The following is a 16,266-nucleotide window of genomic DNA, read 5'->3' as shown; positions in this document are numbered from 1 at the left end:
AATACCTTTATTTTATTTATTTATATGTGGTGGTGAGGATCAAACACAGGGCCTCACACATGCTAGGTGAGCGCTCTATGGCTGAGCCACCACCTCAAGGCTACAGTTGACTTTTGATAGCTACAGGGTATTGACTCCTGGACATGAATATCCAAATCCACTGACGCTCAAGTCTCCTAAGCAATATCACACAATATTTTCATAAAACCTACATATATTCTCTTGTATACTTTAAATCATCTTTATATTTTTCATAATATCTAATGTAATTTGTGAATATCATATAAATAGTTGTTGTGGTATATTGTTTAAAAAAAATAATGGCAAGAAACAACATATTCATGCTAACTACAGGTGCATTCTTTTCCTGAATATTTTCAATCTTCAGTTGGTTGAATCTGTGAATGCAAAATCCACAGATAAAGAGGGCTGACTGTGAGGACTTAGGATGGTTTGACTTACATTTTTGTTTTCAATTTTACAATGTTGTGAAAGTGATACACATTCAGTACAAAAGATACTGTGCATTGTTATATTTTCCTAGGCTAACCCCAGCTGGTACAATGCCCTTTTGGGATGCTAGGCTGCAACAATGAGCCACAGCTTCCCAGTCAGCCATGTAATCACTATTCTCAATTTACAGTTGCTTTATTGGGAGTAACCCCATCAAAAATCAAGGAGCATCTCTGATCCATAAGCACTTGACACAATGTGTGTAATTGGGTGAACTGTTCAACAAATGTCTATTACATTCTGTTGATTGGTGTTGTTGAATCTTTATTTATCCTTTCTGATCACTTATTGGCTTCTGACTAAGATCAAGTATGGTATGTCCTTGCTGAATTTCTGCCTAGTCCTTCAGTTGTTTCAGGTGGTATGTTAAACTATATTTGTGGATGTACATATTTCTCCTTTTGGTTTCACTGGGTTTTGCTTCACATATTCTGCATATGCATTTAGAACTGCTTTATCATTCTATAATGTCCATCAGTTTCTCTAATAATTTTCTTTGCTCTAAAGTCTACTTTAAATGATATTAAGTAGCTACTTCTACTTTCCTTTGACTAATGTCTGTTTATCTTATTTTATCTTTTATTTCTACTTATCTATAACACTATGCTTGCTTTGAGTTTCTTTAAGACAACATATAGTTTGAATGTGTTTTTAAATCTATTTTACCAGTCTCATTTAGTTGGTATATGTAGCTAATTTGCATTATATGAAATCATTCATTTGTTAGTGGTTAAATTTATTTTATTTTTGTTTTGTTTGACTTTTCTTTTCTTTTCTTTTTTTCACTTTTCTCTTTTTTCTTGGCTTCCTGTGAGTTATTTGAAGATTTTTAAAAATAATACCATGTTGATTTATCCACTTTTTTTAGAGTTTCTCTCTGTACAGATGTTTTTGATGGTTGTTTTGGTATTGCATTATATACACATAACTTGTTACAGTCTACTGTTTTTTTTATCATTTCAAGTACTTCTGGATTATAGATACTGCTTGACTTTTGATGGGTCCATGTCTCAGTAAGCCTATTGTGAATTGAAAATACCATAATTAAAAAGGTGTTTAAAACACCAAATATATTGAACACCATAGCTTAAGAATATAGAAAAATATAGAGTATTGATTGCCTATCTGTGTGGTTGGGTGGTTGACTGGGTGTTCTCACTCATTGTTACTACCTTTAAATTCCTTCTTCCTACATTTATAATACAATTGTCTTAAGTATTTTTATATACTTAAACCCACATTAAGGAGTGTAATAATTTTTGTTTCAACTGTCAATGATCATTTAGAAAACTCAAAAGGACAAGACACACATTTTTCCGTCTAGATCTCCTATGTGTTTCTATTTCCACCTTGGGCCAGTCTTTATTGAGGTTACTGTTTCAAATTTCTTTTCCAAATATGTAAGCCTTACTGTTTCTTCTGCTGCCAGTCATGACTTATGAGATATACTTATTTCAAAGCAAGTAATATCAGAAGTCTATTCCACTGATTCTGGAAGAAAATGAAATCTAATTATAATATTTTATACAAACATAAGGATAATAAGATCCTGAAATGTGAAAGAAAGATGTGAAAAAGAGTATTCACAATAACTTCAAAGAGTTTTAAGACACACGTTTGATATGTACACTGATCTGCAGTGAGATCTTGACATTGTCATGTAACATTAAGATTGCAAATAAGCAAAGACAGTATTTCCATCTTACACTAATTTTTAACAAAAGATAGTCCTGAATAGAAGCCAGCTGAACCTATGCCAGTCCCCAGGTATATGTACAAGGAATTGCACGGGCATGAACAAGCAAAACCACAGTAAATAACATGATTAAAGTAGATAGATGCTTCAGGTGAGTGTGGCTTTTGTTTTGAATAGAAAACTACATTTTCATGAATGTACCTTCATATCTTATATTTGTCTGAATTTACTTTCTCCAAATATGATATCCATTGTTTTTTTCCTAAATTACTTCTTATCTCTATTGCCTGTTTTGCTGTGAATCTCAATATAAATCATAAATCTTATTGTTTTAAAGTATTCTGGTTTTATATAGTAGGACAAATGAAAAGGTGACTCAGAATGTATACAATCACTAGATTGTAGAGTTTGATTAAAAAATCTCTGAGGGTTCTTCTCTGGCCTTTGATGTGATGGAACTTGTCTCTTTGGAAGTGCTTTTTACATTTTATCTTGATTTATTGACTTTCTTTTTTCTCAGGAGAATGTGAGTTCCTGGAAGGTGAAGATCAGTAACTTAAAAGCTTGTTAGCTCAACAAATTTGTGATTAGAAAGGATGGTTTTTATTGCAAAGCTTTTTACTTTTTATAAATGTTATAGGTACATTCCTTATAGATAAATATTTTAATCAATTAAAAGGTAATTTTAGAAGAAACAAGCCTGTGATAGCTTGTGGCAGAAATATTGCTTTATTATCATTTGAAAAACAGAAAGAAACTTTAACATTTATCCAATTACTAACTGACTTGTATTTGACACCTACTTTGGGTTCTGCAGTCTACTGGTCACTGTGAGAATAGGAAAATAATATAAAGGGTAATAATTTCCTCTTAGGAATCTATAGTATATCTTGGAGGATAGGAGCAACATAAAGAAACAATTCAAATGAACCTAAGCTTATGTATAATGGTGGACTAGACAGGGTGGTATAGAGTATGTGTAGCAGAGGTTCAAAGTTGGGATAGATCACCTAGGGTTCAGGGAAGGATTTATGTAACAGGTAAAACTTGAGTATATGGGGTACAACTTGGGTGGATGGAAGGAAAGCAGCAGTAGTTTGGGGGAAATAAGAAATTTCTTAAAAAGGAGGATTTGAATTTATGAAATACATTTTTAAATGACAGGAAAAAAAAGATGAGTTATTAGGAACCATTGAATCTTTGAAGATCTGTGCTTCCTCACTTCTACATGGTGATTACAGAGAAGATATCTCAGAGGGATGATGAGCAAAATAATAATGGAAGAGAATTTTGGAGGAGTGGTGGTCTGGGTAATGCCTGTCCATGCTAGATGAGCCATCTTCCAACCCATTAATTAGTAGAAATGTAATAATAAAAGACAAGAGCTTATAAATATGGTGGGATAATCTGACACTGCTGGGAGAAAGAGCAATAGGAAGATCCACCTTAGGCTTGTATTTCTAACTTTAAGGGTACTCAAAGTGACTTGAGGGCAGTGGCCTAAACGTTTTTAGAATTCATTAAGAAAAGAACTTCTGGATAAGGAGTTTTTTCCCCAACCATTGTTGAATACATTGACCCAAGCATGGCTCAATATCTTTAAATTAGAAAGATTATTCCCATATGTAAATTTAATACATAAGTGTTTAATTATGTAAGTCATGTATTTTTGGTATTTGTTTTGAATATGATTTATGCAATGTTGGCTCGCAGAAAGTTGGCATGTGTATACATATTGAAAGTTTAGAATTTTTATCAACATAAATTGTATATGAGATGTACATTTTATACAATAAGGAGAAATTAATGTTCATTTTACATACCTCGTAGTACTATCACTCTTTTTAACATATTTAAAGGGGGAAATCCATTTCCATGTTGTAGGTCTCAGGGAAAAGTAGAAAGAAGCATCCAAAAACATAATTCTCTATGTTTCCCTAGAAAATTTTCTCTCTGCTCCATATGTGCCTTAAGTTTTATAATTAAATGCATGCCTGGACCAATGTCTTCTGAATTTTAAAGGTTATGTATAGGGAATGTCAAAACAACCATTTAAAACATATTGGTATCAGAGAAAAATGCCATTATGCTACTGGGGGAATATCATAAACTCCTTGAATCTTAAACCAAAATAAATGACACCTTCCTGTAGGTTGAACTTGTGTGGTTTACAGACATTTCTAACCTGGTATCCCTGAAACTTGAGGATGACTAGAAAATGAGGCATTGTTAAAAGACAATAAACATTCAGTTGCTATGTTATAAGTAGGAGAAGCAGGAATCTTACTTTTGAATGTAATTTAAAGGAAAGACAATCTAATTAAGCAGTAATATAAATGGTTCTTAAATATAATGCTTAGGTATTTAAAAAAAAAAAAACCTGCCACTGTTTTGTTTTGGATAAAACCTAAAGCACATGTCATGTTTCAATCAGTATGAAATAAAAACTAATTTAAATGTATTTGCCTATTTACCAGCCAAATTAAAAGTGTAATAGAATATAATTAATAAAAGGTTAATAAACAGTAAAAAAAAATAAAATAAAATAAAACATATTGGTAGAGTGAAGCATTGGCTAAGACGATTTCCAAAGTTACCACCAAACTCAACATTATCTAATTCTATGAATGAGAATCATTCTGTCTGAGTGGTTTGGTTCACACTCTGACTAACAACCGGGTTGACTGGCTTTCTTGACTAGGGTCCCCAGTTCTTTGGGTATGCAATCACAACCCCACAGGAAGCAATAATCACAAGCTCTGGTAATCATGGCAGCAGAGCAATAGAAGAGGCATCTGTCCCACTGCTATTTATCTGTGCACCACATGTTTGCATAAAAAGTTTGTAAAATACTCTATACTTGGAACTTGTTTTGTCTGTAACTTTTGGGGAACAAGAGAACTATTATCGCCAAGTTTAGAACAGTCTTTAATTTTATGGCTTCTTCGATTTGTATCCAACTTTGTGTCAGCTGGATTTCACTTTGGTGGTGTTGGCAACACATGAATTTCTGGTTTTGAGACAGAATAATTAGAAGGTGCATAGTCATCAAATTGCTAACCACACATGTTAGGGAGCTAAGTGTAAATAAATCAAAATCATATGAACTGAATTTAATAAAAATACACATGAATTTAAAAATTAATGGAAAAAAAAATTGGTGCCAAAATGACCTGTTTCTTTTATTAAAACCTCAAATTCTTAAAACATTATTTACTGAACTTAAAAACTGTAGTTGGGCTTGTCATTTCATATTTGAAAGAAAAGAAAGAAGCTCAAGATGACAAAGCTTTGGACAGAAAAGAATTGTAAAAGAAAAACAAAAGACAGAATTCTTTTTGAGAAGACGAGGCTTTTCTTAGATTATGAAAATCATCTCTATTACTTGAAGTTATAGAGTTTGCACCTATAATCAGAGGATGTAGTCTGAGGGCCCCAAAGGGCCTTGGAGGTAGTTCATTCACAGCTGCATATCCTGGGCTTAAATTCCAACCATGTGACTGGCAGCGTGTGCTTGGGCCTCTCTGTGGCTAAGTTCTGCAGCACATTTCACATATAATGGACTATTTGAAAGAGTTGGAATTTCTGGAGTTTCTACCAATTGTTTGTTACATCTCAAGACTAATCAAAACTTTTTAAATTCATTTATTATCAAAACTGTTTGTTTTAGTATGTATGTATATATTGCAAGAGCAGAAACTCATAAATATGACCTTAAGAAACAAGGAACTTATTATAAGGATCCATATGGAATGGAACCAAAGGAGAAAAGTTAGCAGGAACAGAACTGACTCTCCAGACACTTTTTTCTCCCCATACTTTTTTTCTTTTTTTAAAATTTTTATTTAAATATGACAGTGGAATGCATTACAATTCTTATTATACATATAGAGCAGAATTTTTCATATCTCTGGATACAAAGTATATTCATTCCAATTCATGTCTTCATGCATTTACTTTGGGTAATAATTATAATCATATTCAACTATCATTTCTAACTCCATGCACACTCCCTTCCCCTCCAACCCCTCTGCCCTATCTAGAATTTCTCCAGACACTTTCTCCCTCACTTTCTTAGCACCTTGGCTGCCCCTCTGAAGTTAGCTATTTTCTTCTTTCTGCAGCTGAATATTCTCTACTTATAAAGAGTCTTGTTTCTTCATTCTTTTAGTTTACACATGGTCTCTGTTTGCCATGGACACACTGCTGGCTTTTTTTTAACTTTGGCTTCTATTACTAACTGGTTCAGTGTTTCAGTGTTTTCCAGTCAAAGTCCCCATTTAAGGAGAATCAGGGCCAACTTACCTTTTTACTCCAGGTGCGGATAAGTGGCTGGCTTAAGGGTTGACTGTCAACGACTGTTCCAGACACCTGCAATTGGAATTCTATGTTATATAAAGCACAGACACTGCATGGGTATCTAGGATGCAGGACTCAGTTGGAGGCCATGTTTCTTTCAAGTGCAGCAGGTAGGTCATACCCACTACTTGCTCCTCAAATTCTTTGAGCAGTATGTTTATATACCTTCCTAACTTTTTATCCTTCAGTTCAAAAACTTGTAGGTTTTTCAGTTGTTATTCAAGCATGATTTTGAGGATCTATACCACTCCACCTCTCTTCTGTGCATGATTTAGTTGATTTACTTTTCTCACAAGGTAATGGCTGGAAGTTCAAAATCATTCCAAGTTGATCTGACCAGTAAGTTTTAGGATAAGAATGTCATCCTAGTATCCCTACCCCCAGATTCAACCAATTTTTTTTTCTGACAAAATCATGTCTATATCTTGTTGACTCATGGAATTTTCTCTTGACTAAAATGTCTGAGTCATTTTTTTTGTACATGCTACCATGACAGTGTTCTTCCCATCTTGTGAACAATTGGCTCTTTGTACTGAAGTTCAATTACACCTTTCATTTATGTTGCTTGAATTAAATTTTTTTATTGGTTTATCACAACATTAAAATGATCTTGACATATCATATATCATACCTTTGCTTCAAATGGGGTATGAATTTTTATTTTTACTATGTGTACAAATTGCAGGATCACATTGGTTATACTTCCACGTTTATACATACTGCCATACCAGTGTCTGTTATATTCTACTGACTTTCCTAAAAGAAAATTGTGGTTTTTGTAAATAAACAAATTATGCTTTCTGACCTTTGGAGGCTTATATTCTTTTAGATCATAGCTGGCATATAAAAGGTTCTTAATGAATAAATTTTAATAACTAAATATGGGAGACCCATTTGGTTAGGGTTTGTCTTGTAAGCTCTTGTCAAATCTTTTCAGATTGATATTGGTCTGTTATCCAATGCTTTCACTCTCAACCTTGGGGAATAATCACGTGATCATTTGATCATCTGATTATCAAATTCAAATTTTTGGCTCTTTTACTTGGCTCTGCTTTGTGGCATAGAGAACTTACCCCTATGTTTCCAGGTTTTACTACTAATTGGCTTCTCGCTAGACTTGTATAATAGAGATGGTTTAGGAGGCTGAAGGAGAGAAGGCATGAATCTAGGATGTTTTTCCTCATATTAGCTGCTTTGAGCATTATCTCCAAGGCAGAGAGTGCTGCTTTTTAGGACAGTACTTCAGTCCACAGAGTCGACTCCTGATGGTCTTGGATCCCAGCCTCTGGTAAAGTCATCTTCTCTGTTTCTTATTTGAGACCTAAAGGTAGTGATAGCTTTCTGAGTCTTGCTAATTTGGGGGTTGCCTTATTGACTCCTACCAGGCCTTTTAATTTTCTTATGCTTTTGTAACCAGTTGCCCATTTTGAATTCCCTTCAGTGAATAATTTGGAGGAGACTCCATTTTCCTAGTTGCATCCGGACTGATAAAAACAGGAAGCTGCTAATCATAACTAAAGAAAAATTGTGTTCTCACATTCTCTCTTTCTCATCTTTATATAATAAGAACACAGGAAGATTTATTTAGCTGATCAATGAAAGTGATATAATGGGGGCAGTGATTAAGAGCATGGGCTTTGGAGCCATTTTACCTGGGTTTAAATCTCAGATCCATCACTTAGTTGCTAGATATGCTGCCTTAAGCAATGTATTCACATTTTCTTTATCTCAATTTTTTCTTCTGCAAGATGTTTTCTAAAGTGCTTTAGAGTATTTTGAAACAAACAATTTCTTTATTTGAAATACTTGAGTTTTGAAATCTATAATTTTGGTGATTTTAGAAAGACAATAAGGGATATTCACTTTATATTTACTATATAAAGTTACTGTATACCATGCCATAAGCCACATACAGTTAATTAATACTTGTGTAATATACTATATATAACATTAATATCCCAAAGGAATCTGTGACACTAATCACTAATCCAAATTAACACTTCCTGCAGCTAAAAATCACATCAGGTTTTGTTGCTGAATGAGTTTGGATAAATTTTGCTCTCTATTCTTTTTTTTTTTTTTTGCTCTCTATTCAGTTACAAAAAAATATGATTTATGAAAGTTTTCCTTATGTACATCAAACAAACCTTTTTCACCTTCAAGAATCAAATAGACTATAATACAATAATACTGGGTGACTTTAACACACCTCTCTTACTACTGGGTAGATCTTCCAAACGAAAACTAAAATTTTTGTATTTTAGAATTCTGACTAAAGGACTTTGAACCTGAAATGCAAAATATTTAGGTCTATGCCTGCTACATAGTTAACACTAGATAAGTGTTACTGAAAACATCCTACAGTTTGGCCCTACTCATCATTCTCCAACTACTTGATACAAATAAAATAAAAGTCCATTCAAGTGGAGAGACCCCAGGTCTTCTCCAGATTTAATAGCTCTAAAATCATTGTACAAACCAAACTTCAATTTTTAAAGTCCAGAAGTGCCCTGTATTTTTGTGCTAATTATCTCAACCCAATAGAAAATATCAATAAACATGGGAATTTAGAAAATCATTCACTGAATAGGTAGAAATCTAGTTCTATTTTGCTAGACAGAAACATCCAATTGTTGAATGATATTAAACAAAACAGCAAAATTATTAGAGAAATATTGGTATGTGTTTTTATTTCATCTTGTGTTTAAGTCACACTATGACAATGACTTATAACCTAGAAAATCTGTAGTCTTCTGTGTGCTGGCTGACTTCTCAGCCAAACCAATCAGTCTTATTTAATGATTCTAAAGATCAGCTACTCGGTGAGTTTCTTCAGGTTTGATTGATTCAATAGGCTACATTTGTCTTGGAAATTTAAGTTCTAGTGTAGAAACTGAATTGATATTTTTGTTATTAAACTTTAAAATTATATATATATATATATATATATATATATATATATATATATATATCTCCTCTCAAAGATAAGGTATAGGAAATCCTTCATAAATTTAAACTTGAGGCTCTGTGCCTTGTTAAAGTTGGATAAGTTAGTACATCATGGATTTCCTTTCTAGCCTTTCTTTTCTTGGACCATCACTTTTCTTGCTGACTAGTTTTATTAAAGGCTTTGGGAAGAGCCAAAGGCACTTATTTAAACTCCCTATTTAAGCACTATAATACCCAAATCAAAATTCTCTGAATAAAACCCCTGTTTTGTTCTTTTCAAATCTTCCTTTCTTTATTTTCCATGGCTTTGTAGAAATATTTCTTTTGTTACTGCTTATGGAGACTTGTTCCCCATCTTTACTGACACTAATTTTTCCAGAAGGCACTGATGCCTCTCAACAGAGCTGTTTAACTCACCAGGGGGCTTAATAGACTGAGATAAAGCTTGCTAGAGTCCAGGCATTTTGGTTCTGCTCTCCCACACCAGCCCTGCACTCCAGTGGCAGAACAGCCAAGATTAAAGGCACAAAAGACCATGTCGTCAAAAGCAAACTTGGACCTCTTTTCTACTTATCCATGAGTGCACAGAGTGGCCTCTCCCAAACCCCCTCCCCCAACAGACAGCCTGCATTTAGTTTCTTAGTGTTATCCTTAAACAACTCAGACTGGAGGTTTTCAGCAAAAGGCATTCCCCTCCTTCCACCACCTGTGCCATCCTCTTGTACTGACATGGCTGCTCAGGCATTACCTTTTTTATGACCTTTCTAGCTTATGTATGAGATTGTCTCAATTAGACTATTTCATTTCAGATCGTGACTTACAATTTGGGAAACTTTCTTATTTTTTAATTTTTTGTTGTTAAAATACCTTCAGATGTTAGATCATAATTTCTGGACTTCTGCCACTAATAAATTTCATTGTTAATGCAATATCAAGTTTCTTGTCCACTTTTCCATGTGTATTTATATATACATGCATGTTATAATACCTATCAGTGTTGTGTCTTCATATAATATATATTATATTGTATTTCTATATACATTAGCCAGCTGGGGATGCCATAATAAAATCCCATGGCATTGGTACTGTAAACAACAGAGATTTATTTTCTCATAGTTCTGGAACCCATGATCAGTGTGCTAGCATAGTTAGGTTTGGGGAAGGGTACTGTTCCTGACTTCCTGCTGTGTACTCTCATGGCTTCTTCTTTTTGCTCCTTCACTGTGGGGGGGTGGGGGGGTAATAATAAAGAGAAGCTCTCTGGTGTCTCTTCCTTTAAAAGCAGTAATCAATGATAAGGGCCCCCCTTAGGTGAGCTCACTGAAAACCGATAGCTTTCTAAAATTTCCATTATTAAATAACATCACTTTGGGAATGAAGTCTTCAAAATATAAGTTTTGGGGGATGGGGGACTCACATTCCATCTCTTTCTGTCTCCACATACACATACATACAAGCACATGTGCACACATACAATGATGTCTTAGAACATGCCAAGTTGGTGGTGTTCAAGCTAAATATAGGGCAAGACTATTGATAATTGTTACAAAATGATAATTATTCTGTCCTTTTAAAAGATTCTGGTAGAATTAAATGTGTTTTGAGAAACTATCAGTCGCTTGTTAAGTAAACAGAAAAGTTGAAATGCCAATTTAAAACTATTAAAGGAAATGTAATATAATAATAATAATAATAATAAAGGTAAACATAAAAGCTTGAAAGTACCAAATATGACTTTGAACATGTTTCAGTTTCCAAGAATTCCCACAGGAATTGCTGAAATGAGACAACACATGTGAAACAGTTTTGTTAATGTACAAATCTTTGAAATGCATTTTTATTATTTGCATTGCTGACTTCTGCTATTTTGCTGTTACATACCTTGGCACAGATTCTCATCCCCCAGGGCCAGGAGACCAGATTAACAACAGTCTCTAGAGAAAAGACCTCTAGAGATTTAGTAAATGTGGGCAGAGGAAGCTGCTTCTCTGAACGAACTGGGAGATTGTGTCTGTGACTTCTTGTTGCCTCTGATTCCCACAGCCCATGGATACGAAATCTGAGCACATTCCATTGGATTAATCCAAACACTCTTCTGAAGTCCCTCAGAGAAAGTCATCCCAAGATGGCATGCTTGAGAGAACACGTCAGAGGAGAGGGGAGCCTGCAACTAGGATGCAAACCAAAGAAACAAAAATCATCAGCCTCTCTCTTAGCTAGTAGAGAAATAGAAGGGAAAATTACAGAGTGAAGTGTTTATTCTCTTTTTGACCCTTCATACTGTTTGGCATATTTTTTTTACATATATACTATTATAATTAAGAGTAAAAGCAGTGGAGCCAACAGATAAAGATTGTTGATTCTGCCACTAATTGACAACTCTCTGGGCTAATTTGTTCATTTGTAATGTGAGCTAAAATGTTAGTAGCTGCATAATTTATTATAGTTAGTATTAAGTTAAATATTACATGGAAAACACCTGGCAAAACCTATCACCTCCTAAGCACTCAATAAGCATTAGCTTTTCTTTATTGTGGCTGCTGTTGTTCTTGCTTGAGTTTGAAGGACGGCTCTGCCACTTACTAGTTGTGTGACATCGGGTACATTGTTTAACCAACATGTGTTTCAATTTCTATCTTTAAAATGATGATAATATTATCCCTATCTTGTATGATTATTATGAGAATTAAATAAGCTGATATCTATAAAGCTCTTGGAAAAGTTTCTGGCCAATACTGCTGTATAAATACATGTTAAGTAATTAAATGACATTATTGTCAGTACACTAATCAAGTTAAAGAATAATCTTTCTTCTCTTTACCTAAGAAACCCAGAATCAAGAATTAAAGTTTTAATGAAATAAGTTTTTTAAGGTATGAAAACTTGTAGTAAACTATACTTCTATTAAAACCAGGTTAGATTAACCTTATAAATCTTGTAACTTTATTAATGAAACAATCTTAGAATAACTTTATTGAAACAACCTCAGGTTTAAATGCAAAAATATTGCATTTGATTCATAGCATTGCGATTTTCATAAATACTAACCTATGTGTTAAAATTTCCACTGCATAAAGCTTGAAGGCAAACCTTGAGGCACTCAAAAGATTTGCCTCAGCACAATCTAAAATAACAACAAAAAGGACATTAGATTCTGAGATTTGACTACATGTACTGAAAACTGAATTATGTAAATTGTTATTTAAGCTTCAGGAAGTAAAATCAGAATATTCACAGTTAAAACCTCCATTCTTTACCCTTGGGAAGGAAATGAGGAACACACGTTTAACTGGGCAACCTCTAACTCTTTCAAGGACCAGATGAGAAGGGGCTGGCATCTTGGGTGTGGTTAGAGAGGGTGCCATAGATTGACTCTTTTTTTTAAAGAGAGAGAGAGGTAGAGAGAGGCAGAGAGAGAGAGAATTTTAATATTTATTTTTTAGTTATCGGCTGGCACAACATCTTCATTTGTATGTGGTGCTGAGGATCAAACCCGGGCCCCACGCATGCCAGGTGAGCATGCTACCGCTTGAGCCACATCCCCAGCCCATAGATTGACTCTTACAGCTGAGAATGCTATCTTTCTTTTGATCACTAACTTTGAAGATCTCATGTAATCTGTGGCCATCTTCCCTGAACAATAGAACTCTTTTTTATCCTTTTTCTTGGGAGATTCAAAGACTACACAGATTCTCCCAGTTGAGAGGGATAGAGGAGGCCTGGGCTCCATACCTTGGAGGAAGTTTAGAGTTTGGAATCAGAAAATTGGTCTTTTATGGGATCTCTGGACTTTTTATTATCCTCTTTGAAGTGTAACAAGTCACTCTTGAATTGGAACACACAGGTTTCCTTGATGATGGGCAGGCATGTCCATGGTAGCTGTGTGTGTATACATAGCATGGAATAGGGAAATAATACCAACATTTCTATACATTTGACATGAAATAAATTATATCATTTCATCTTTGTAACCCTTTGTGATAGAGGTTCTTCTTAATTTATTATTACTATTATTATTATTATTACTATTACTATTATTATTATTATTATCTTGCAGAGGAGAAGGTTGTGACTCAGAAAGGGTGGAAAGTAACATATCTAAAACTGCACAACTGAGGCCCATGGAGCTAGATTTGAACCCCAGGCACCTGTGTGGATCCAGTGCTTGAGTTTTCTCAAAAAACTCAGGAGAGAGGTAATTTTTTCTTCATTCTTAGAAATATCCCTTGAATCTCTCCATCAAAGTGAAAAAATGACTTCCCATCAGAAGAATTGCTGTTTATTATATTTAATTCAATTGGTTGGGGGAATTATTTTTCTATCACTATGTAAATAGAATTTTAATCTTACAACTTTTCATTCTCTCCATGAGAAATGATAACACTTCAAATTTGCATTTCTTCAATAGATTTCTTTTAAGAAATTCAGTAAATACAATTCCTGATAATTCTAAAATTATTTATGATGAATTGAAAGTGTGTTGTGAATGTTGAAATAAAATTATATCTCCCAAAGGGCTTACTTGAATTTTTATGTTACTCTTTAAGTTCTATGTTATTCTATAAAGAAAGCTTTACTTTATTTAAGTAAAATCAATTAGTCAATCAATCCATGAGTATATATTAAATTCCTACTATATGCCAGATATTAGGCTAGCAAGTTCATGATACTTAAAAAACAAACAAACAAACAAACTCCAATTCTATGTTTTATTCAAATTTTGGACTAACTTGCATTTTTATAAATAGCAAGACTCCAAACACAGGCTATGCCAGGAATTACAGAAATTGGAGTAATAGGTAATAGTAATAGCTAATACAGATCTATTCTCTTTCCTGCTTTGCCCTGTTCTGTTCTTTGGGTATATGGGTGCAGTGGGGTGAAGTGCTGGTCTCTGCATGTCGATTCTCCTCATACCTGTTGCCTTGGTTTTGAGTTGTATTTGGTGGATCAGCAGGAATATAGAGGGGGGAGAGGAGAGAATCCATTGTATTTATCACTATTCTCTTCCTCTCTGGCTATGGTCTGGCAGGCAAGTGCTCCTCTTTGCATCTGTCAGAGGCCCCTCACTCACAGTTCCAGTTCTCTCTAGGATCCGTAACATTCAAACCTAACATCCATAACTATCAAACTTAGAGCTGATACTGGCTTCTCACTGCAGCTGGTCCCTGTGCACCTCACCCTTCCTCACTGGCTGCTTTAGCTTTACCCACATCCCTGTAAATAGTCCTGTATTTTGAATGTGCCATCTGTTTCCTTTAGCATCCTGGCTGATACATTGCCAGTTAGTCTGTGCCAAGCACTACGCTATGATTTCTACATAGATTTTTTTTATATCATAAGTACCTACCTATGTTGTAGTTTTTATTATTTTTATTTTCAAAAACTGATCAAAAGGAGATTTGGGGAGAGTAACCTGCACAAGGGAATACACCTTGAGTGGCGTAGCTGGGATTTAAATCCAGATAGTCTGATTCTAGATCCTAGCCTCTTAACCTTGATATTGTATGTCTTTCTGGTCAGGCTCTGTGGAAGGCAGAATCTGAGATGGAGGTTTTCAGGAGGCAGCATCTGTAGGGATAGAGTTCTTAGGATCAATACATGTAGGGGAGGGAAGACAATAGGACTGGGGAGAAGGAGTAGTTAAAATATAACACAGTGACAATAAAAGACCAAATGGATCCAATGAGGAACCTGGTATCTGGAATGGACCTCAAATTGGGGAGAGGGAGCGAGGTTTTCATACTTTAGTTATGACCAGTTACTAAATGACCAGTTACTGAATTTTAACCTTGGGTTCTTTTTAGTCAATGGAAGTCCCAAAGAGAGATTACGCTGAGAAGTGACTGCCAACACTGCCAGCAGCTGGGGATAAGGGACCAGTCCTGGAGAGTGAATCTGGACACCACATCATGGCATCGCGACACTGTGGGAAACACATATTGAGCCCATGAGTAAGCAGTCTGCTCACATCATGTGTCATCTTTGAAAACATTTATTAGATTAATAAATGGTTGGTTTCTCTAGGCTCTCTCTTCCTCTGTATGTCTCCTCTCTGTATATGTGTTAGTGTGTGTGTGTGTGTGTGTGTGTGTGTGTGTGTGTGTGTGTGTGTGAAAGACAGACACAGAGTCACAGAGACACCAATTATGGTGTAATTATTGAACATTATCATAAAACACTAAAGTAGGAGTTAAGAGAACTGGATTCTAGTTCCTCCTTTGCTGCCTGCTATATGCCTTTGCTCAATATTACTTAATGCTTTTGGATTCCAGTTTCCTTTTTCATAAATTGAGATGCCTTGATTAGATAGTCTCTAAGGCTGTTTTAAGCTGTAAAGTTCTATGTTACTCTTAATTTATTAGCTTTCTAAAAGCCAGAAATAGCAAAAGTAAACATGCTGGAATGCTTTTTAAGTAATGCTAGAGATTATTTCTTGCAACCTCCGGTTAGTGACTTTCTCAAGCTCTCTCAATAAATCATGATCTCTCAATAAATCATGATGGACCTCATGAAAACTCACACAGCCCTGGTATTACCTAGTGTGCTCTGAAGAGCAGCGATGCTCTTTTTCTCCCTACAGTGTCTTTATTTGGTATATATGAGATTCTAGAATGTTTGACACTTCTCATTCTTTCTTAGCATAGCTCATACAGATGTTTTATTTTAGAATTTGTTATAAAATAATTGCTTTCACAGGGTAATAGTTATAGTTTGGACAGATATGTTCTTAATTTGTATAGATATAT

Source organism: Callospermophilus lateralis, unplaced genomic scaffold, assembly GCF_048772815.1.
Source record: "Callospermophilus lateralis isolate mCalLat2 unplaced genomic scaffold, mCalLat2.hap1 Scaffold_65, whole genome shotgun sequence".
Taxonomy (NCBI): domain Eukaryota; kingdom Metazoa; phylum Chordata; class Mammalia; order Rodentia; family Sciuridae; genus Callospermophilus; species Callospermophilus lateralis.
This window is presented reverse-complemented; position numbering follows the sequence as displayed.